The sequence below is a fragment of the Emydura macquarii genome, unplaced genomic scaffold, assembly GCF_026122565.2.
Source record: "Emydura macquarii macquarii isolate MOO-44397 ecotype Brisbane River unplaced genomic scaffold, CSIRO-AGI_Emac_v2 contig_3603, whole genome shotgun sequence".
Lineage (NCBI taxonomy): Eukaryota > Metazoa > Chordata > Testudines > Chelidae > Emydura > Emydura macquarii.
This window is the reverse complement of record NW_027133740.1, coordinates 1,767,838-1,787,732: the sequence shown is the minus strand read 5'-3', so window position 1 is coordinate 1,787,732 and position 19,895 is coordinate 1,767,838.

The window sequence follows — 19,895 nt, the reverse complement described above, 5'->3', positions numbered from 1 at the left end:
CCCCTCCCGCTACCCCCTAGTAACGATCGGGCTGCAGGGGGGTAGGACGGGGACCCCTCGGCCTCCCGTCGAGATTATTAGGGCGCACAAGGTCGACCCCAGTGCCACAGATTTAATGGGGTGTAGTGGGAATAAGACAGACACCTGCTGAATCCCCTTGTGGTTATTGGGGCTTCAGGTGGAAGAGGGGGATCCCCCAGTCCTCTAAATCAGTGGCACTCAACCTTTCCAGGCGCCTGTACCCCTTTCAGGAGGCTGATTTGTCTTGTGTAGCCCCCAAAGGGTCACCTCACTTCAAAACGACTCACTTACAACATCAGATGTGAAAATACCGAAGTGCCACACCACGCTGGTGCTGAAAAATCACTTCCTTTCTCATTTTTTGCCATAGGATTATGAAATAAATCATTGGGAATGCACATATTGTCCTTACATTTCAGTGTAGCATATATAGAGCAGTATGAACAAGTATGAACAATATTTAGACAGTATGAACCGTCTGTATGAAATTTTAGTTGGTGCTGACTTCGCCAGTGTTTTTTATGCAGCCTGTTGTAAAAGTAGGCAAATAGCAAGAGGAGTTGATGAACCCACTGGAAGACCTCTGCGTACCCTCAGGGTACACGTACCCTTGAGAACTACTACTCTAAATTGATTACCGGATGCTGGAAAATGGGAGAGGGACATCCACTGGTGATTATTGGGGTGCAATGGGAACAGAGGGACTCCTGACTACCCTAAAATGATTGTTGGGTGCAGAGAAAAGGAGGCCTCCTAGAGTGAGTAGTAGGGTGCAGGGAGCTGGGCGATGGATATCCCTTGTCTCCCAGAATGGTTATTGTGGTGCAGGGAATAGATTAGGGTCACCCCACTCCCTGCATTGTATTGGGATGCAGTAGGAATAGGAGAGGAACATCCCCAGAGTCATTATTAGGGTATAAGGATAGGGAGGGAGCCTCCCCTCCCAGCCATCAGTGGTGATTACATGCACAGGCTGGCAAGAGTTGAAGAGGACACCCGTTTCACCCATTGATGTGAAATTGGGGTAGTATACTCAGAAATACTAATCAAAGTTATGGCTGCCATTTCCCAGATCTCAGGGCCATGGTTGCTTTATCCATCAGCACATTCTGCCAAGAGTTACAAACCCAAGAGCATGAGGCTGTCATTAAACTGGTTCTGTAGAAACTTTTTATTTTTTAATAAATAATTAAAATCAAACATTTGCAATTGTTATTTGAAGACATGGGCGGGTGGGGTAACTGCAATCTCAGAAACCCTCAGACACTCACAAGAATATTACTTAGTATTTATCAACTGACAGTTTACTTGGCACTGTACAGAAGGAGAATCTGCCTCAAGGCGCTTACCATTTTTAAGACTTGAACTTAAAGAGAGGTTACAGTGGGAAATGTTACTAAATAAACATGGCACCTTCTCACCCAACATATCTACTCCCTGTGTGCATTCAGTCAGAGCTTCTTACATTACTGATGGAAATGTTTGCACTACCGTATGCTACTGTTAGCTCTGCAGCTTCAACACTCAAAAAGAAAAATGAGCTGAATTATCTTGTAACTTTCTTATGATCAACAGAATTGTTAAGTTTCAATAGCAGAGATTTTATTATTGGTGAAAATGCATGATCCAGAAAGAAAGCAGATTGACTTTTGGATCTCAGGGTGAGTTTGTAAATCAGGCTGAATACATTTGCTCTGGAGACAGAGAATGAAGGTGGAATCCTCTGGTACTATTTTTACAGTCACTTTGTAGTTTACACACCTGAAGGGCACAGTGGGGTTACAGATCTGTTTTTTCTGATCCTTGTTCTTCCATCCAAACTATACAAATGCTAAACAGACAGAGACATTGGGCTGAAGGGAGTTTGAGAACACAATATTGGGAAAAGGGTAACATCCCAGATTTGGGAACTAATTTAAAGAAATCCATATGGATCATATAGTTGGACGATACAATCTACAATATTGCATACAATATATAGATTCCTACCAGACTCAAGAAAGTTGGTCTTTTGCCATCAACGTATGTTGAATGTTCACAGACACTACATGTCTTTTGCGCACATACCATCCTGGCACTTCATTCAAAGTAAATTGGGGTGCCTCTAGTGAAATCACTGGAGTCAAATTGATGTGATGGAGAGGAGAATCAGACCTTATGGTGGGAAATGTAATGTTCTGGAACAGTACAATCGGGGGTCAGGTTGATATTACAAGGGGATATGGAGTTGAGTGTGAAGTCAATTATCCTGGGAGACGCTAGTTGCCTGGATACCTTGAATCCTTTTGAGAAGCTTGTTTGTGAGACCAGTGACTGCTGCTAAGAGGCGAACTCTCATAATGCAACCAGCCCTGTTCACAGCACAAGAGTAAAAAGCACGTGAGCAGTAATTTGGAAGATAAATGTGAAAAATTGCCATCATTATAACACCATGTGGCAGCCCTTATGCAGTCTGAAGACCTATAAACTGGGCTTTCTTGAGAGTTATTGCAACATGTAATATCATTTGGTAGGTGAGTTCTAACCGAGATGTGTTGCTCAGGACAGACACAGGATTTGGGGAGATGGTTAGGCATTGTTTTCTCTTCCACTAGTGGGTTGTTGTTTCTCCTTGAGGCCCATGACTCTTCTTTGTGTTTAATAGTTCTTTGTTATTTTCTTTGGTTTTCTGTTTATTTCCTCTTAATTAGTAGATTGGGCAAACAGAGGGGGTAAGCCTGAAGTTGTTATATAATACAAATATTTAGCCATGTGACTTATTTTATTTACCTATGTACTACAGATGATGTTATCATCTAATACTTTGGTGTGACCTTTCGATGTTGTCATAACATGGTCAATTATCTTAAAGGGACATTTGCCAGCCCTTCTATATGAAAATGTTTTACCTGCTCTTCTTAAATGTGATACCTAAGATTCCTACAACTGACAGAATGTAGAGAAAAATAATTTTCTCTGTTTTTTTCAGTTTGTGTTTAAATTGTTTAGTTTTTTTAAAATTCACTGTAATAATCTGTTTTGACGTTCTTACAATTCTTAAACTTCCACTGAGTTAAAACCAGTAATTTCATCTTCAGCTCAAGTTATAGCATTAGCTGTTTATACATTAGCTACAGTTCTGGCTGAATCTGCTCTCAGTAATTCAATTCAGAAAGTAGCAGATAGAAAACAAAAGATGTCCAGTCCATTCATAACCATGATGTAACTAATTTCTCTTTTACTTGGCATGGCACAGTAGATAAGGCACATAACTGGGAGTTGGGACACCTGGTCTATTTCCAGCTCTGCCACTGACTTGCAGTTTGACCTTCAGCAAGTCACTCAACATCTCTTCACTACAGTTTCCTATCAGGTAAGATGAGGCTAATACGTTCCTGCCTCGCAAGGTATTGCGAGGTAATGATTGTAAAATGCTTTGAAATCCTTCAATGAAAGTAGCTATAGAGGTGCAGAGTATTATTATTCCCAGGATGTAATTGTGTTTTCTGTTTAAATTAGATTGTAAGAAGAATTGGCGATTGGAGCAGGAATAGAGTTCCTACTGGCAATTAAGTAAATGGGTTTTTGCCATAGATTTCAATGGGAGCAAGATCAAGTTCCTTTAACTTAATTTCTACAGAATGTCTGCAGAGCACTATGTACACTTAATGTGCTGTACAAAAATAAATATTCTGTTAAGCTAAGGATATCACCAGATGTAAAGCCGATTAGACAGAGTATCTCTGGAAGACGGGTGTATACGTTCAAAATGTATTGTCTAAATTGAATTGACTGTGTATTATACTGCTATACAGTTTCATACAATATATCAAACTGATTCAGACATATGAAACAGAACTATGCCATTTGCAAACAGGATGTGCACCTCAAAGGTATATACTGTACGTAAACAGTGCATTGTGCAATCTGTGCACCATAGACTCATAATGACTATTGCAATGTTATGACTGCTCTTGCTTAAGTTAGGGCTGACACCTAGACACTCATCGTTTAATGCCTGACCTAGTCTTGTTTTTATCATTTTATATGAAAGCCAATTGAGCTTAGACCAGAACCAGTTTAAGTGAATTTCAAATAAGAGTGTGGATGGTGACAAACACATAGCCCTGGATATGGCATGGACAACTGACCTGGACTTTCTACTTCTAAGGGTGGCAGGTTAGTTTGGAACATAGGAACTGTCATGCTAGATCAGCCTAGTGATCCACCTAGCCCAGTTTCCTGTGTCTGACAATGTCCACTACCAGACGCTCCAGAGGAAAATGCATGAAGTTCCATAATGGACAATTATAGAATAACCTATCCTAGAAGTTATTAGTGTACAGTTTACACTAATGTGTACACTAGTGTACAGAAGCATGAGCGTTCATAACCATGGCTGGGGCCTAGTCAGTTCTTGACCTCTCTATTAAAGAAGCCAGTTAGTTGTATGTGTGATGTGAATACTTGACCACTAGAAAGTGAACTGAAACTACCAATTCATTTTATACAGGGCAAAGAGCCACAAGAGCTAATAACTTTGGCTCAGTATTGACTATGGCACCTATCTTGTAGACACATGCCAAATGTTAACTTGCTGCTCCCATGACCCTTTCAGCTCCCATAGCTGTAGTTGTAATTAAAATGTCTTGGAAGGTTATACTTATAGGATAAGTGAGGAGGAAGAGGAAAAGAGTCTCTTTCCTCTGTTGTAGGAGTCTGAGTGGTTTTACATAGAGATTGGCATATAGCCCATATCTGGAGAATGTAGTTAGTAGGTCACAAACAAGGGTGTTCACCTTTTATTAGGTTCTTCACCCTTTCTGCATGACATAAGACTCTAGAATAATCTATTATAACTGGTTTATGGCATTGTTAGGAAGTTAATATCAGTAGCTTCCATATGACAGTGTCACTGGGAGAGAGTAAGGCAGATTTGTATGAAGTAGCGACAGAAATCAGGTCAGCGAGTCTAAGATCTAAGGAGATGTTTGAAAGCCTCTTGTCCTGCAGCTGTCATACCCATGATTGTTTTCTGGGTACTATAAATTAAAAATGTAACCAGTCTTTGTGATGCTGTATTGTATATGAGCGGTCAGGGGGACTGCAAGTGCTTTTCCCTGCCCATGTGCTGTGAGCTTGTGTTTGAAACAAGTCACATGGCAGACCAAGGAATGCAGCCATCTCCATCTTGTATTCATTCCTGCTTCCTACCTCTGATCAATTGTTCTACATGATTGAAGCTGTGAAACAAAGGACTGAGACCCATCCAAGTACTGAATGTACTCCAGAGGAATGGTACAAGCCTGCAAACTCCAATACTGCTAAGAATCTGCTATATATGGACTTTGAAGTCATTTGTATGTATCTGATTGCTTTGACCATTTAACATCTCTCATCTTGTTTGTTTCTTTCCTTTTGTAATAAACCTTTAGTTTTAGTTACTAAAGGATTGGCTGGCAGTGTGGTATTTTGGGTAAGAACCAAACCTGGTTCTGGTAATGGTGGCTGACACTTTGGGGATCAGGAGAACTTTTTTAAAGGGAATAAAGTTTTAAGTAATTTATCGCTTTACTGGACCTAGTTGCTGATTGGAAATCAGAGACTGAAATGCAATAAAAGGATCTGTGTAACTTCTTGTTTTTAGCTTCTTGATAACCAGCGTGGGGAATCAGGTGCACTCTTTGTGACTGGTTGGTGAATCTAACTTAAGTATTAGCCACCAGTTTTGGGAGAATTTGTTCTACTTTTTGCAGCCTGCCCTGGCCTTGGCATTTTCAGGTGGGCTACCCTAGGCAAAGTTGGGTCACACTGGCATAGTTGCAGCAGGAGCCACAGAACCAGATCATTTGGGTTTTGGATAAGAACCGCACAGTATTCCAAATTGAAAATTTGATATTGAGAATGTAAAAGTTAGTCACGATGAATGATCCATGACCATATGAAGCAAGCCGTGAGAGAGAGCCTGCGTCTTCAGCATGAGAGAAGAATGGCATAACTTTGAATGCAAGAAAAGCAAAAGATAGCGGATATGGAAAGAGAAGCTGAAGAGAGCGCCTAGGAACTGGAAGCCGAGGCAAGTGTTACCAGATTTAAACTCCAAATCAGAGTAATAAAAGAACAGCAGAAACTGATACCCTGGAAGTCCAGCTCCTCTCAACAGCAACGATTGGGAGAGAATCTGTCCAGTTTATAACAATTTATATGGTAACTATGTTTAACCAGGTTTATACCATAACCCAATCCCAGAGAGAGTATGAAATGAATGTAAATCTTCTGTTACCTGTAATCAACAGGGAAATTAGTGAGGGGGAGTGCATGACTGTAAGTAGCTGTCTGTGTTTAGCCAGGTGTGCTGTGACGAGGAAGAGAGTCTAGCCTTGGGATTGTGAAAAATAGCGGTTTGCCTGTTCAGTAAAGCAGTTTATCTTCTGACTGAGGGAGAAATTGTCTCCAATTGTTTGTCTTTTGGGACTCAGTGAGAGGCAATTTGCCTGTTAAGGAAGCCATCCCACTCTCCCAGCGTTCCTCTGTGAACAGACATGTGGGCGGGGACAAAGGAGAGGAAATTTCAAACTGTTTGTCTCTTAAGAATAGCAGTTTATCTGCTGAGGGAGAGCTTGTCTCCAGTGTTCTGTCTGTGGAGCAGGCAGAAAGTACCTCTCTGTTTATGCAGATTGAAGATTGATCAGTTGAACCAGAAGTGGTTCTGGACTCAACTAAAACCCAGGAAGGAAGTGTTCCTAAACCTGTATCTGTTAGTGGTAATGACATTATGACTAGGTTTAATGTCATAACAGGACCCAGGCAACTCCAATTCTTCTACGTTGTCTGTTAAGAATCACAGTTTATCTGCTGAGGGAGAGTTTGTCTCCAGTCTTCTGTCTGTGAAGCAGACAGAATGTGCCTCTCAGTTTATGCTGATTGAGGATTTATCAGTTGTCTCAGAGTTGGTTCTGGACTTAGCTGAAACCCAGAAAGAGCCTGTTGTTGCTCAGGAAGATATTTCTTTAGAGCAACCTCTACCTGAAAAGGGTAAAAACAATATTTCTGTGGAAAATGGATTGTTGCCTAAAAATGCTCCTGAAGGAATAAATCCTGGTAGCTTTTGCAAGCAGTTTGCTGCAACCAAGCCATGTGGAAGTGAATTGATTAAGTTAATTTAGGATGAATCACAGCCTGTAGAAAGCAACGGTTTGTTTGATGAAAGACTTGGATGAGTTTCTAACTGCCAGAGTTTTTCAAATGTGTATAGTTCCAGAGGGATAGCTGTGTTAGTCTGTATACAGCAAAAATGAGAGTCCTGTAGCACTTTAAAGACTAACAAATTTAATTTCTGCAAGCATAAGCTTTCGTGGGCTGCAACCCACTTCATCAGACGCAAGAAATAGAAATCAGATAGGGGGTATATATATACATCCAAGGGTAAGGAACAATGGGGACTGTAGGTGTTAGCAAAGTCCATTCAGTTAGAGTAGATGAGGCCTATTCACAACTATTGATTAGAAGGTGAGAATGTGTGAACAGTGACAATTACTTCTTGTAATGAGATAACCATTCCAAGTCCCTATTCAGACCCAGTCTGATTGTATCAAGTTTGCAGATGAGTTCCAGCTCTGCAGTTTCTCGCTGAAGTCTGTTTTTGAAGTTTTTTTGTAGAAGTATGGCAACTTTCAAGTCAGCTACAGAGTGTCATGGGAGCTTGAAGTGCTCTCCAACTGGTTTATAGATGTTACCATTTTTTATGTCTGATTTGTGTCCATTTATTCTTTTGCGTAGTGACAGTCTGGTTTGGCCAATGTACATGGCAGAGGGGCATTGCTGGCACATGATGGCATATATTACATTAGTAGATGTGCAGGCAAATGAGCTCCTGATGGTGTGGCTGATGTGGTTAGGACCTGTGGTGGTGTCCTTGCTTACAGACAGCCCCCCAACCTGAAGCAAATACTCACCAGCAACCGTACACCATACAACAAGAACACTAACCCCGGAACCTATCCCTGCAACAAACCCCGTTGCCAGGTCTGCCCGCCCATCGACTCTAGTGACACCATCACAGGTCCTAACCACATCAGCCACACCATAAGGACTGGCACTAGGGAGTTTGAACAGCCCTATAAGCAAGTGGCTGTATTTGGCCAGCAGCATACTGGGGAGACAATGTTGCTGAAATATGAATGTCTCCATGCTGACTCTTTAAGTGAACAGTCTGTCTCAGGTTCAGAGGAGAGACTGAGTAGCTAAATTTGCAGAGCAGAACAGCTGGGCAGTTGATTTCTCGGGAATACAGGAGGGGGCAGGCAAACTCTCACTTCTAGACACTTTGGATATGTCTTGTAGTCTCAGTGGAGTCAGGTACATCTGATTCCATGTGGAAGCAGAGATTGGTAGTGAAAGGACACCAGAACCCTGGCTCTAACATGCTAGTGAAAATGGTTGTTATCTCTTTAAGACAGAGTCCAGACTTGAAATTAATAGCAGTTGAACATTTGAAAACTAGTAAACAAGCTAGTGTGTGTGTTGATGCAAGTTACCTGCTTGACTGGGGTGGGGGCGGGGGGAAGGTATGCCCAGAGCTATTAGCAAAGGGAGACACACCTAGCCAGCCAATGGATTCTGTCAGACCAGAGAGCCCAGATTTCAAACCTCCAGGGAAGGAAAAAAATGTAATCCTGTAAACGAAAGGCACAGGTTAACCCTGAAATACCAAAACCCCAAGGATGTAATTAACCTAAAAGCCTATGCTAAAGAGAACACTGAGGTAAAAGAAAAACTACTAACGACAAGTGTTCAAAAACTCAAAAAGGATATGGGACAAACGGCCCTAATGACAAACTATCTGAACAGAAGGCGTGGCATGACAAAAATGATTGTAAGTGTACACTTATATTAAATTTCATGTTAATATTAATGTGAATATTGTAATTAATTTGATTCTAATGCCAAAAACTGTAAAAATGTACCATGTGTGTAATCTTTTGAAAAACCCTCAAAGAGGTTAGAAGTTATGATGGTCTAAAAACAAGAATGAAAAATTCCTGAGATGTATTCAGCAGTGTCTAGGGACAACCCTTTCTGCATCAAGTTTGCTCGGGGTGTGTGACGCTGTCTGGTATATGAGTGACCATTAATATTATTATTGATATCAATATTGCAAAATTGCAATAATTCATACGAGAAATGCCATGTCAGGTATCATTGGAAAGAGTATAATTTGCTAAGTATGATCATATTGTTTATGTGTATGTATCATCTTTGTATTGTAAGTAATGGATATGTGTGATATATATCTGTATTCAAAACCTTGTGCTGTACTACTGGGTTACACCACCCCAGGCAGATTAGTGTCAGCATTGATGATTTATGGAGGGCTATCACCTATACAATGAGCCCAGGGAAAGAAGCCAGAGCTCTGCACGCATATGAGTCATCAGAGCATATAGAGACGTGCCTGTGGTCAGGGCGACTGCAAATGCTTTCCCCTGCCTGTATGCTGTGAGCTTGTGTTTGAAACAAGCCACATGGCAGGCCAGAGACTATATAATGCAGGTGCACCATCTCCATCTTGTCTTCATTCCTGCTTCCTACCTCTGATCAATTGTTCTACATGACTGAAGCTGTGAAACAAAGGACTGAGACGCATCCGGGTACTGGATGTACTCCAGAGGAATGGTACAAGCCTGCAAACTCCAATACTGCTAAGAATCTGCTATATATGGACTTTGAAGTCATTTGTATGTATCTGATTGCTTTGACCATTTAACATCTCTCATCTTGTTTGTTTCTTTCCTTTTATAATAAACCTTTAGTTTTAGTTACTAAAGGATTGGCTGGCAGTGTGGTATTTTGGGTCAGAACCAAACCTATATTGATCTGGTAATGTGGCTGAGCCTTTGGGATCAGGAGAACATTTTATATAGTTATCAGAGTTTTAAATAACGCCTCACTTTACTGGACCTAGTTGCTATCTTTGATGTACTCAGAATTAGAATTATGCCCTGAAAAATCTATTTCCTGCAGTAATATATAAATTATGGACAATCATGAGATACCACAATGTTTCAAGACATGATAAAAGTACACAATTGATTATGTACTGTCCTGGCAGGATTTTCTATAGCACTCAACAATGGTCTAACTCTGCTTCTGTTAAATCAGTGGTAAAATTCCCATTGACATCACTGGGAACAGCATTGGCCAACATTAATCACTTTTGAAAATATGTTTTCTGTTTTTTCCTGTACTTTTAAAATTTTCAAACTGATACTGTTTTTAGACACACACACAATAATATATAATGCCTCAATAATGTATGTGCATGCATTGTTTCCCTGAATGGGGAAAGGGAGGTAATAATCTGCACCCCTTTTTGCAGAAACCCGAGGTCAGACACCAAGAAGCAACTGCCTCAGGTTTCCCATAAATCTAAAGATTCACAAAACAGTTTTCTCTTCCTACTCCAGTCCTTAAGCTTTGCACCTGGGAAATTTCTAGCTGAAAGTTCCATTCTGGGACCACATGGCCTTCAAAGATGAGCCTGGGTGGGAACCCTCCTTTACTGCAGCTGCTTTCTATTACAAAGAAACATCAGAGTTTTAGCTGCCAGGCAGAGGAGAGTGCTTTAACTCACACAATCTCCTTGCTGAAGGTCTGAATGCTTATACATCAGTTACCTATATTGGGCATACCATTAGTAACTTTCGGCATAACAATATCTAGATTTGCATGTTCATACATGCATTTACACTGTTTTTGTTCTTATGATAAATTTGTTTTGAACAACTGATTAAAATTCTCTAGACCTTCAAGATGAAATATTACAGGGATTAACTGTACTTTTCTTGCCATTTTTAGCTTTCATCACAAACACATACAAGGGCAAAAATCCAGTGCCAGAACCACATGCAGTTTTGTTAATGGGGCTAACATGAAATAAATGTTTTAAATTACAAAGTATGTCATTTTAAATTGGTTTATAGAGTTGGGCATTTGACCAGTCCAAAAATTATTGGTCAATTGACCAGTCAAATATCAATGTCAGAAATGGTCAAATATTTTAATGCACTAATGTATTAGAACAGTAACAAAAGAGTAAGATATCATGGGTTCCATAGGTACTTATACCTAATTACAAAAAACAAGTTACTGAGTTATTTTAACTCAGAAAAATGCAATACAGAATGAAATTAAGTTCTAAAAAAATGAAGGAATCTTTTTAGCAATGTTAGGTGAGCATTTAAAGGTGAATGTTATTCAAGACTGAAGTTACAAAATAAAATAAAAATAAAATAAAGCAGAAATAAAACAAACAGCAACTATAAAAGGTAACAAGTCATTTTTAAATGCACTTATGGTAGGTAGGCAGCAGACCAACTCTTTAAGTATGTTGCTTTTCATTATCTTCTCTTTCTATGTCGACTTCAACTGGTTCAACTATATCTTTGTCATCATCATCAAATCAATTAGTATCGCTTTCTTCCTTTTCATCTGTTGAATATTGAGTCAACACTTCATCTTCCATTTTTTTTTCTAATCTTAAATTGTGATACGCAGTCACCAGCTTCCCAGCAGTGGAGGTCTTTAGTCCATTTCTGGTTTTTGAACGTTTGGTTCTCAAAACCCACCAATTTCATTCCACACATGCAGTAACACATAGAAGCATTAAAAGAATTTCTGCCACTGTAGCTAAAGTGCAAGAAAGACACAATCCCTTCCAGCATCATGAAGGAGCAAGCTGTTTTGATTGAACTGTTGGGTTTGTACTCCACATTGCTTTACAACTGAATGGGCTGCTTTTTGCTTTAGAATTTGCTACCTCTGTTGGAATTTTTTGTTAATTTATATATCCTTTAAAATTTACAACAGCCACCAGTTCAAAAGCTGAATCAAATTCATCATCAGAAAGGTCTTGGCCCTGGAAGTGTGGATAAAGAAATTAGGCAGCATTAATGTGTTGGAGTGATCATTTGATTTTTCCCTTATATTTTGTCTATTTTTTTTTCTCTTCAGATTTTGTAAGTAGACTGTGTTCAGTATTCGCACAGATATGTTTCTTAATGTTCATAAATGAGCATCCACACTTTCCATGTTATGGATTTGCAGCCCATACAATGCAGCTTTTCATTGGTGACGTCGAAGATCTGACAACTTTCTCATCATGTGTGTCAACAGTGAAAAGCACTGCCAAGCTTTTCAGCAATAGACATGTACCATCAGCCATTTTTCAGAATCATTTAGTACCTCAGTCAGTTTCATCCATGCTAAGTATGCGTTATGATACTGTACAGGCATCTTTTATTAAATGTCTCAAAGAGCTTCACATACGCAAGAAGACTCTTCAATCAGCTACTGTTGAAGAAGGGATCGCTGGGTGTTGTGCCTGAGTAACCTGCACAGACAGTTTTTATGTCTTTTGGGCATGAAACTCAAAATTAATTTCACTGCTTGAATTAGTAGCTCAGACCATTCAGAATATGAACAATGATCATTCTACATTCTCTGATCTTCATCAAGAGAGTCCATGCTTCATGCTGCTGCTGAAGATGAAAGAGAATGCACAGTGGAAAAAATGTGGTGCAGACCAGTTTTCCTTTTCTTGCTGTCTGACTCCAATAATCTATCTTTAACAATAGCTGGACACATACCACAAGAATTCAGCACACATTCCTATCGACACGTTTCACATACTCACAAGAACAGAACTTGCACTTATCTTTAACGGTTTCTCTATGTTCATGTCTAGTAAAAATTTCCATACAAATGATTTTGGCTTTCCCTGACTCTGTATAATTCATGTCACTGTTATTAATAGCTTTAACGCTTCTGGAATGCTCTCTAGATTATGAAGTGTCTCTCGTATTTCCATCAAGCAGGAGCCATTCAGTTTTATTTCTAACAGCGGCTGTTCCAGAAGATTTCAGCCAATCAAAACGTTTTTGCGTTTCCTGCCTCCTTCCTCCCAGATCCTTACAAACTCCCAGATCACATGGAGGGGTGAGGATGCAAGCAGTCTCTCCTCCCTGCAGCAAACTCAATGGACTCATACGCAACAGCAGGAGGAAGAACATGCAGGAAGGGAGGTGCTTCTATACAGATGTGATGTCACACACCCCTCAACACAGAAATGTTCATATCAAAAAGGTTTGGCTAGGGAATCTATGTGCAGGAGGGGCTTGGATTGTTGTAGCGAGGGATGCATGGGGGTTATTTATATGAGCACTTAATGTAGGCTGTTTGAGGGCGGGAGGGGTGCTGAGGTGGTAATAGCTGTGCTACTTTTGTTTATTAAGGGAGAGGTTTAATGGCTGGGCAATCTTTCTTCTTTGTATTGGGGAGAAGGTTTTAGTGACTTTGAACCCTCCTTCCTCTCCGCCCCTCCTTTCTGCGTTAATTTCTGTATGTTTGTCTAGTCAGTTTAGATTGTAAACTCTTCAGGGCAGAGACCATGTCTTTTAACTTTTTTTAAAGTGCTTGGTAAACCACCATGTTTACTGATGACCTAGCATACAAATATATATACACACACACCTACGTTTGATCTAGAAGATTCAAGCCATTCAAGATGCTCAGCTTTCAGTTAGTTCTCCTTTTTCCTCAATAAGTGTCATTCGCATGTAGTAAAGTGAGTGATCAAAACATAAAAGTAGGCTTGCTAGCAGACGGTACCATTAATCAGAAAGGTAGACAAGGCTGCTGTCTACATCAGGGCATTCTTGCTGGAATATTTGGCCATTGTGAAATAATAGGCGGTCAGTTGACCTACTTGCCACGCCTAAATTGGTATGGCCCAAATCCCTAAGTCTATTCTCGTCTCAGATACAGGAATGAAATTCTCATTCATGCCAATTAAAATATCCACAAGAAGACAATGGTTCTCATGGAAAACAAACACAGCTATTATAGTAACAATACTACAACAACAGTAAACAAAAAAGTCTTACATTTGCTGCTGGAGAAAGTTTTTGATTAATTTAAGAACGTATGGTTGGATTTATTAGACATACTTAAAAAAAAAAAATTAGTGTAATGTTTAAGAAGAGTTAAAGTTACATGAAAGACAGTAGAGACACAAGGTGGGTGAGGTACTATCTTTTAACTGGACCAACTTCTGTGGGTGAGAGAGACAAGCTACTGATCTTACACAATAAGCTCCAATAAAAGATAGTACCTCACCCACCTTGTCTCTCTAATATCCTGCCACTGACATGGCTACAACAACACTGAGTACATGAAAGAGAGTAGTCAAATACGGCATAGAGGTAATCTAGAGTATAAACATAGCCATAGTAGAGCATATGAACTAATCTGGGCACTAGGCGGGAGCCGGGCCTCTGCCGGTCGCGAATCCCATGCTCCAGATGACAATTACAGAACAAGACCCAAAGTTTCCATGTTTTTACCCTATCTTTTATACTTGCTGCCTCTCATGTAAGTCTATGGGCCTTGCTGTGTCATGCTGCCTCTAGGTTCAGTGTAGTTAATCACCAACTAATTGCATGCATGACTATTCTCTTATTTCTGTACTTTATTTGTTCCCACGATGGATCCTTCTGTACTTTGGGGTCGTTTATTTGCACTGTAGAGTTGTTGATAGGTATTCTTTGGCCTTCAGGGTTAGGATGGCAGTTGGTGTCTTTATCCCCTTTCTGTTGTCAGAGCAGTTTAGGTTGGTGAATTTTTATGCACTGCACATACATTCCTCACTCACACACACAAAGAGAATTCATCAAGATATTTTTAGGTTCAATAGTACAAGTTTCAGGAAAGAGTTCACTTCAAGAAACTAACAAGATGGAGTCCCCTTATGCTACACTAAACAGCACTATACCATTATCATAACAGTAAAGGAAAAAACTCTCTCTACCTCTCTCTCTCTTATACAATAAAACAAGGAGTCTACATCGGATTTGTTTGCACAGCTCTTGGAGATGGCTAACAGTATAACTTTATTGACTCAAATGAAGTTATTAGTGATTTACACCATTGTATGTGAAATCACAAGCTCTTTGGGAGGACAGACTGTCTTTTATTGTATGTCTGTACAGGTTCCAACACAATAGGATCCTAGTCAAGAACAGGGGCTTGTAGGTGCTACAGTAATACAAGTAAACAATAATAAATTATAATTATGCTCTGAGATGGTATTGAAGGCTGCATGCATGTTGTAGGGTAGTAGGGATGGGAAAAGATTAAGAAGTTTGCAAAAGTTGGCCACTAGAGAGAGTACTGCACAACATTTGCCAGGGAACATTTTGATGAATGTAACTTACTCAAAGAGGACAAAAAAAAAAAAAGTGAACTTTTTAATGTAAGAGTTATCAAGTTCCAATATGGAGCATTCTAGAATGCTTGCAAAACTCTACATTCACGCAAAATGTCATAAAATGCAGGCTTAGGTTTGGGCATTGGTTTGACAAGATGTCTTAAATTCTAAGCATCAGGTTTGGAATGCTGCACCTAGATTCCTTGAAGCTGCATGTTCAAATCCCAACAGGGCCATCTTAGCTCTTCTTCTTTCTTGAGTACCTTGCACTTTACTTTGTGGGCAGGCCTTTTGGTCCCACATACTTTGGATAAACTCTGATGATCACCTGGCAGTTTCTGGAAGAATGGGGTTTTCCCTAGTATCTTTGGCAAACCTTGCCTCCTCTTCATATTGTCATGCAGCAACGTGTTTTTCGGAGTAGGTCTATACAATGTCACAAAGAATACCCAGTTTTTTGGTACCATCATGGAAAATAGTAATCTACCTTTCCTGGACATGACAGGGTAAAAGTGCTGAGCCTGTAAAGAGTTAACATGTTCCACTGTTCACATGGGTGCTTGGGGCAGAGTATAAAAGGACAGAGAAAGCCAGCCCTCTTAGCTGGTTAAAGTGACAAAATCTTCTGAAGTATATTGCCCAGTGTTCTTTGTTGATTTGCTTTTGTCTTTACTACAGAGAGGTGGCAATTAAGATTACAACTATGTTCCCATTGTCAGACTGATTCTGATTCCCAAAAGTGGCCTCTTCAACACATCCTTCTGTCTTCACAGGGTCACAAAGAGGGAAGCAGCCTTCAGCAAGTTCTCCCTCCAAATGTTCCCTGGAGTTCTGCCTGACAGCACACACCACCTTCTGCTTTTCTTATTTCCCACGTGAGCAGGTTGGATGTCATTCACAAAGAAAGCAATTACCATTTCAAAAGTAACTTTTGGCATAAGTACTGTTTATATGTAGGATAGATTAAAGATAAATTCAACTATCATTATCACTTCAAAATCCCAGTAGAGCATTAGACAGACAAATGTGCTCTACTTAATTATTAATGCTGTAGTAAAAAAAGGGGTATTCAATCAAAACACCGTGTTTAGCTTAGCGTGGATTCCTCATATAATAAACAGAGTTACCCTGAACATACGTCTCAAGAAGACACTGCATTGCTTTTTTTTAATTAAAAAAAGTTTTTATTTCATAAAATATATAGTCCAAATAAAACTGAATATACTGGTCTCCATTAAGCAATTATTCTTCAGTGCTGCCTTTTTTTAAAAACAAACAAACCAGAAGTGACATAAACCAACATTAGTTCAACTCAGCAACTGCATTCAACTTCATCATACTCAATGAGAAAACCTCACCGGTAATTCGACATTACTTTCCAAACAGAAATCCTTATTGCAGAAAGCTGTCCCATTGTCATAAAAATGTTATGTGGCATCTGCCTGCATATCATGTGCACACATCCATGATACATACACAATTTACTTTATACAAGCAGCTTAGACATCTATTGAGAACATAATGTATTTTAAAGTTATGTGCTCAAACCGTACATGGTTGCCGTAAAATGCTCCAGTAAAAATATTATTCAGAATACTGCTGATCTCTTTACAAAAAGTAACAGAATCACAGTAAAATAATTCTGGACAGTCAGAGCCAAAAGAAAAATAATCAACAGATACCAGTTGTAACCAATGTGCTGTAATGTAACCAGCAGATTGGTAGGTATTTTCTTTAAAATGGACATGTTTTGCTTAGAGTATTAAACTTCATGCTTTTATAAAGGAAGATAAGACTCTGCTCAGGTACAATCCCCTGCTTCCCACGCTGGTTGAGCTTTAAAAGTCCCTGACAGAAACATTCAGTGTTTGCTTTTTAATACCCTTGAGGCTGGGAGATGGGATTTGATGGCAAGTGGATGACTACAACCATTACAGCCAAGGAGTTAATAAATCTAAAGAAAGGAAGTTACAATTTACTACCTTAGATTTTTTTTCCTAAATAAAATGCAAAAGCTTAAAGCTCCACAAGATAAAGCCTGCGTCTGAAATTACAATTTTACTAGCATGCATGCAAAGTAATACTCAGGCATTTATATAACATATTTATCCATCAATCTCAATGTGTTTTAAACATCATTATCCTCATTATGTATGAGAAAATTAAGGCGAACATACTTTACATGACTTGCCCAAGGTCACCCAGTGAATCACAGTGGCTGAAATGGGAATAGAATCCAGCTCTCCTGCCTTCCACTTCCATGCCCTATTTGCTAGACCAGTGTGAGTTTTCTGCTATGGTATAGAAGTAGGCACGATGGGGCAAATTGTCAGCTGGTATAAAGTGACTGCTCCACTGAATGAAGCTATGAGAATTCACACCATCTTTATTCTTTATAAGCTGTTGCTGGCCAGCGGGAGCCACATGTTTGCAGAGGGGCAGATATTTTTATAGCTGACAAGTAGAGCTCTTCCTTTAGCTCAGGTACTAGAATCTCATGTTTTTGAAGCTAGACCTATGTTCCAGCCCTGCCTCTGCAATTGGGTTTCTACTACAAAGAGGGGGCAATTAAGATCGCAACCATGTTCCCATTATAAGACTGATTCTGATCCTCATAACTAGGAAAAATCCTCCTGCTTTCAAATTTTTTAATGTTGGATAGAATATTTTCTGAAAATGTTGATTATGTATTGCTCAAAAATGGCTCATTTGTGGCTTTTTTCCCCCTCAAATGTTTGTCTATCTGCCTAATTAAATCACATTACTGCACAACACTGGAAACATGGGTAGATTTTGACATTGGCTCACGCAGGAGGCAGTTTTAATGGGCAGAAATAATAAAATGTTTAACACGTTTGAAAACTAGATGAGAGTCTCTGTCAATGAAGCTAATGGAGAAAAAAACATAGCAACAGAGAATATTTTTACTGCTAACCTCCAAAAATCAGCCAGGGATAATTTTCAGAGTGAAAAAAAAAATCCTGTATCTGATAAAAAGACTTGTCCTTCTCCATTCCCCACTAAAATGCCACTTTGGTCTATGAAGAATGTGCACTTATCCATATGCTAGATGCAGTCACTGAGGAAAAGAGTAGGATCACACAGTGAATTAGGCCTTGTCTACACTAGCATTTGTGCTGGCTAAACTTCTGTCGCTAAGAGATGTGGAAAAAAAAACAAACAAACCCCTGAGTGACATAAGTTTTGCCAGCATAAGCGATTGTGTGGACAGCACTATGTCAGCGGGAGAGCATCTCACTTAGGGGGGTTTTATTATGTCAGCAGGAGAACTCTCTCCTATCGACATAATCAGCCTACACAAGCACTCTTACTGTGGCACAGATGCACCGATATAGTTGTGCTGCTGTAAGTTTTAAGTGTAGACTAGCCCTTAGTCAGACACGAGAAGCTGCCGCAGAGAGTTTAAATGATTTGCTAAAGATTCATGTAAGAGATTTAAAGGCAGAGATGGGAACAGAATCCTGGCCTTTAAGGTGGAGACCCATATCTTATTGAGTAAACCACAAAGCTTCTTACAGAAATGACTTCAAATTTCTGTATGTAGGGTCCAATCCTCTGGGGTCCCATCAAAGATCCTGAAGACACGTAATTGGAAGTAAATAGGACTGCCCACACCATTAGTAACTAGGCCAGCATACAACTGTCTACAATTCTGTTTTAACATTTTTGTCTGCATTGTGGGCAGGTCAGCAGTCACAGAATTATGTCAGCAAGCTCATCATGAGGTAGTGGCTTGACCCGGTAATGACTGCAGAGGGGCTCCACAAAGATACAAAGGTCCATCTGCACAGAACTTGTCAGGATTGACCACCTCCAGATAAGCCTGAGGACTAGCCTGGCTGATTAATGAGCTCAGCTAGATTGCGACAGGACTGTCTGTTTGGCTGAAGAGAGCCACCAAACCTGCTTTCAGGTCAGTAGCAGGTTACTGACTGCTCAATTCTAGGCCTGCTGCTGTGATCGCTCAGGCTCCAGTCTTACTCCTGCCCTGTTCATGTCCCCTTCTTGGTTCTTGACTCCACTTCTGGTTCCTGACTTTGGCTCCAACACCATTACAGTTCCTGTCCCTACAGTCCAGTTTTAAACAGTGAGCAAGACTGCCCGCATCTGGACCCCTGAGAAATCTATCTGCAGGACTGTGTGATGGTGATTGTGTATAGTGTGTATGGTGATTCTCTAACACAGATCTGTAACAACTATCCTGTCTACAGTTCAAACCATGCCAGAAAACCACAGTGGGCCCTTACGCAGTATCCTGAAAGTTCATATGACAAGAAGCACTTTACACTGTATAAATTGTGAAAGGAATTTGAAATGTTTTAATAATTAAAATGGGCATTTTTATTAATAAAGTGTCCTTTCCCTTTGCCCAAGAATTTGGGGTTCAGCATCACAAGTCAATTAATCAATTACAAAATCTCTTTAAAATCAATTAAAAATCAATTTACAGTAAATCCCTCACTTATATTGCATTTGTGTATAAAAGAACCACACATTTTTCTTCATGAAAAAATGTACACATGAAAGCCGCAATAAGTATTATCATCAATCTGACATTTCATATCTTTATAATGATCTTGGGAACAACACATTCTGACAACATATAAGA